At 30.6% G+C, this 5,475-nt stretch overlaps 1 protein-coding gene and 1 long non-coding RNA gene across 2 annotated transcripts in view; both read left to right on the plus strand.

The window, feature by feature from the left end:
- Positions 1-361, plus strand: part of LOC107614767 — a 975-nt gene extending 614 nt beyond the window's left edge. The window contains exons 2-3 of the long non-coding RNA XR_002354466.1: positions 40-179; positions 293-361. This is a non-coding gene — a long non-coding RNA (uncharacterized LOC107614767). The remainder of the gene's footprint in view (positions 1-39; positions 180-292) is intronic.
- Positions 643-5,475, plus strand: part of LOC107614765 (receptor-like protein kinase At3g21340) — a 10,491-nt gene continuing 5,658 nt past the window's right edge. The window contains exons 1-2 of the mRNA XM_016316902.2: positions 643-720; positions 1,302-1,474. The gene's annotated coding sequence lies outside the window, so the exon portion shown is untranslated. The remainder of the gene's footprint in view (positions 721-1,301; positions 1,475-5,475) is intronic.

A 5,475-nucleotide genomic window follows, 5' to 3' on the forward strand; every position in this document is an offset into this window, starting at 1 on the left:
ATATATATATATATATATATATATATATATATACACCAGCGGATGCAGTCACAAACATCAAGAAGGCTTATAGGGTGGACAGTAGAAACTGGCAAGGAGATCCATGTCTTCCCAGATGCATACAAATGGCAAGGTGTAGACTGTAGCACTATTGATGGCTTTCTAAGAATCACATCCTTGTAAGCTTATCATTCATTAAATAACACCTAAATTAGAAAACTATTAACCTTTTAATTGCATAATTTCATTATTGAAATAATTATATTTTTTGGAAATGGAATAATATATAAAGGAATTTGTCTTCAAGTGGACTCACCGGACATATACGGACTGATATCTCCAAGCTTACTATGTTAAAGTCTATCTTTCTTATCTCATTTGATCACGTATAAATAATGGACCCAATGATTTGATTATATTTTATTATTTTTCTTTCATTATCTTTTTCTCCTTTTGGATTGTAACCGTGCATTTGAAATCCCCTCTCAGAGATTTGTCAGACAATGGTTTAAGTGGGAATATACCTAATTTTTTGGTGCAACTGCAATCACTAGAATACTTGTAAGTCCCCGTGATTTTTTATCGGTTATAAAATTTGATAAGGATCTATGTCATATTTGCCTTCTGCTTTTGCAGAAACTTAGCACACAACAACCTTACAGCAGGTTCAGTTTCAAATGAACTCCTTCAAAAACAAAGTGATGGTCAATTAACCTTGAGGTATATATTATCCTTGATACATACTTAGAACCAAGAATCATTAGTATATTGGGCTTGTTTGGGGGTTATTTTTTGAAAAAGATTTTTTTTAATGATATTTTTTTAAAAGATATTTTATAAAAATAAAAGTGATTTTATGTTTAGATATCTCATGTAAAAAGATTTTTTTATCTATTAATTATGTTTGGGTAAAATAAGATAAAAGTACTTTTTTGTTTACTTATTACGTGAAAAACATCCTTTTTTTTTTTAAGAAAAAAAAATATAAACAGTAGTTTTTTAAAAAAGATAATTTTTTTCTAGTACTTTTACTTGTACTATTAAAAATTTATCAAACACACTAAAAAATAAAAAAAAATCTTTTTTTATTAAAAATTTTTATCGATTTAATGACGTTGAAACAATTACATTATCTTGACTACTTAATATTAGAAAATGATGTCTTGAACTAGCTTTTTCTTTTATTTGAGTCTTCTAATAATAATTAGTTAATTACTCTCACAATTTCCTGATTACAAGTTGTAACTGAATACATAACTAACCTTGCTTTAACTTTGTTGTCCTCTCAATGCTTATTCTAGTGTGAGGCAAAATCCTAATCTTCTATGTGGAACAACTTCATGCACCCTGCAAACAAATGCTACAAGAAAGAAAAAGAATAATGCAGTTATTACAGTGGTAGCATCAATTGCAGGGATATTGCTGCTTCTAGGGATTGCAGCAGTTATAATCGTTCGTCGAAAAAAGACCTATGGTAACCGCACAGTCTTATCTATAACAATATATAAAATCAATATATAAAGTCAATACAGAAGATTGACTATGACTAAGGCTGGCAATGGGTAGGGTAGGATAGGGTTTGGATTCTACCCTAACTCTACTCGCGCGTTGAAAATTCTATTAAAACTCTACCCTATCCTACTCGCGGGTTGAGAATCTCTCAATCCTAACCGTACCTGCACCCTAAAGTCTAAGCCCTATCCTACCTTATCCTACCCGCAAAAATATCAAATTTTTTCAAAATAAATATAAAATTCAATCATTTCAAATTTTATATATATTAATAACATAAAAAATAACAAACTAATGCTCTAAATTACTAAATTAACTAACTAGTTTAGTGGTTGTTCACTTATTATAAGTCATTACATAAGAGAGGTTGTAGATTTAACTCTCACTTCTTTCATTATATACCTAATTTTTATAAAATATGTGTTATATTTGAGGTGTGGGTAGGGTAGGATAGGGTACACCCTAAACCCGTACCCTACCCTACCCGCAGGCATACCCGGACTGTACCCTACCCTACCCGCAGCTCCTACCCTACCCGAACGGGTTAGACCGGGTTGGGTACCTGCGAGTAGGGTATGAATTGCCAGCCCTAACCATGACTTTGGTGTCCAATTTTTTTGGATTATATTAACCCTACAATAAACTATTTCATAAAGCAAATTATAAGGACAAAATAAATATAAAATTTGTTTTAAAAAATCTAATAACTTCCCACTAAATGAAAACAGTTCTATTACTTCTATAACTATAATAACACATCTTCCATTGCCTCCATCCACTGCAGTTTGGTTTTTACTTTTCTATATTTTTCTTGCTGTTTTATTATTCTCCTTTTTTCAACACTCTCGCCTCCATCCTCTTCCATTGCCTTCATCCACTGCAGTTGCAAATTTCATTCAGTTTGGAGCAGTTATTACTTTTACGCATAATATTCACTTATATCTCTTCTTCTCTTTAGTTTACTTATCTAATTTATATTTTCAATCATTACTCACCTTTTTCATTTATTCCCAACTTTCAACGTATGAAAATGAAAATAGTATTATATCTCCTTTTGTTTTTATCAATTTAATGTAAAAAGAAATAATTTTTTTTGTCTTATCAATTGATGCAAAAAGAAAACCGTTTCTTTTTATTTGATATCTATTTTTATATTTTTTTTATAAGTCTTTGACTATCAATAATTGAATGAAAATTTTATAAATATTTTGTTAATTTTTTTTAATTGCTTTGCAATAACTTTTTTTTTATTTTCTAAAATATTGATTATGGAGAGTATTATGTTCAAAATTTGAATACATAAATATTTACTTTGAAACTAAATTAAATTATTAATTTTGTCGCTACCACAATATTATTTTTTTTTTTTGCATATTAGCTAAATTATTTGATTGGCATATATATAGGACGCAAAAAAGTTCGCACCTATCGAGGATTTCGTTAAAAATATTAATATGTTAATTTCTTAAATTATCTAAGCTATTAATTATGTAGAGTATTGGATTTGATATTTAATTATATAGAGAAGTAGGTTTGACATTTAGTAATTTTCTGAATTGTATTACAAAAAAATTAATTAATTTAATATTATTCGTTTGTCACATAATTAACATATAAAAGATAAAAAAACATACACCTACCAATGGTAGAATAAAAAATTCTCACATATATTTTGTTAATTTTTTTTATTTGTAATCTATTTTACATTGGATAATATTATTTTTTATTGATTATTAGTTCGACAGATAACATAATTGATGGTTTCAGTGGCTAAGAGAAGGGGGGTTGAATCTTAGCCCCCTTTTTATGTTGTTAACACTTGCTGAACTCAGAGGAGGCTTTTCTGTTTTAGCTCGTCTCTGGACACGAGACTTTTTGTTTTTGCTCGTCACTTGCCACGAGACTTTTTGTTTTGTCTCGTCACTTGGCACGAGACATTTTAGTTTTTTTGCTCCTGTGCAGTAGAAAACAGAAATGAAGTAGGAGAGAAGAAATATTACACCCAGATATATCCTGGTTCAGTTGCTAAGTGCAGTGCAGCCTACATCCAGTCTCCATCACAACCATGATGGAATTTCACTATAATCAATCTGATTACAACTTGTAAAGTGCTAACCCAACTTACAAGGGGATTCCCACAGAATCATGAAACACAACATAGATGTACAAAGGAACTCTAAGACATCTATGGCTTTTTTCTTTTAATTTTGCACTCTCTGTCTTTTTCTGCTCTATGGCTTTTTTATACAAACCTCACTGTTTGCCTTTTTCCATGAGACTCAAGACATGACAAAATTAAACAGAAAAATACAAAACAGAATACATTGAAGGAGAAGAGAAAACTGTTAGCTCAGGTAGCTCTGAGAACTCTGTGCCTTGCACTCTCAAATTTTCTCCTTGCTTCAAACAGTGGCTGTCCACCCTTATTATAGAAGAGGGGAGCCTCCACATATTGAAGCCAAAACCGAACCAACTTCTTCCTCCTTCAACAAACAGAACCGGTTCGGTCACACAGAGAGAGAAGAGATAACCATGTAAAACCCAACATGCAATTACCTCTGGATCTTTCTTGATCATCACCCTTCATCAATCCGAGCTCTCCATCCTTGGCTTGCTCTCCAAGATGGATTTCTGGCCCTTGATGCTTCATGATGATAATGACTTCATCTGCTTCAATCTCTGCCTCAACCATCACTTCGCCACTCTAGCTACTCCCTGTTGTGGTTAAACAGAATCAAAGACAAGCCATGCTTCAAGAATCTCCTCCATGCTGGCCGAATCTTCAACATCCATTTTTGAGCTTGAAAGACTCAAGATACATCACCAAATCTAACCAAAAATAGTGAATATCTTAGCCACAGCTCATTTTTATTTTAGTATGTTTTCTTGTCATCATTAGCTTGATAGTCTTGATGCATGCAGCTTCTTCTTTTTCTTTGTAGATGAACATAGCTTCCATTGTTTCCTGGACAATGACCGAAAGAAGAAGAAGAAAGAGATGAGAGAGAATGTGAAGTTAAAGTAAAAGCAATTAAATGAAAATGAAACAAGTTGATAGATTGCTTTTTACTTCCCTTGCTTTGAGTAGCGTATAGCATTAATCATAATGATTCCCATCAAATCAAAGTCAAGTTCTCTCTCATGTTTCCAATGCTAACATATTAAGATTTGAAATCCATTCTTAACAAAGAGATGGAATCCGTTGAAAAGCATGAAGCCATTTAGCTTTCTTTTAACCTTGGTTTCGGACCAAGCTTGGAAGCTTTCAACAAAATAATGTTGGGCTTGGTAGCATTAAGATTTAATCTGGCCCAAATGGTTAACATTTGCTTTCTTGATGAATTTGATTTCGGATTAAGCATAGGAAGCATTCATCAAAATTAAATATGGGCTTGGTTATAATATCATTGAGTTTGGCCCATTAAAACAACAATTCAGCCATTTGATAGGAAACTTGTAGCAAGGCTGATTTTTTTTAATTTGGGCTAGCAACATCTTTATTTTCCGGCCCAAGGTAAAATCTGCACAACAAAATTATTAATTAAGCAAATATGAGTTGAGATCAAATTAATAATTTTGTAATTAAATATTTTAATAATGTTTGTTCATCATCAAAATTAAATAAGAGTTTTCCAAACTCATCAATAATAAATGTAGCAATATATAAAAACTTTGTTAATTGATTTTTCAAATAATCTGGCGACCTAAGATGTTGTTAATTGATTTTATTAATCTCTTTTTTATTTTTAATCTATTTTACATTAGATAATATTATTTTTTATTAATAATTAGATTGACATATAACATTTAAATGTGGCAAGATAAGAACTATATTATACATTTTTTATTATTTCAATCTTTATGATTATTTTTTTCTCTTTATTTTTCTATATCTCATGAGCCATGTAAGTTTTAATTTATTATTTTTCATATATATTCTATTTTTTAAACTATTTTATTTTG

This window comes from Arachis ipaensis, chromosome B09 (genome assembly GCF_000816755.2).
Source record: "Arachis ipaensis cultivar K30076 chromosome B09, Araip1.1, whole genome shotgun sequence".
NCBI classification, from domain to species: domain Eukaryota; kingdom Viridiplantae; phylum Streptophyta; class Magnoliopsida; order Fabales; family Fabaceae; genus Arachis; species Arachis ipaensis.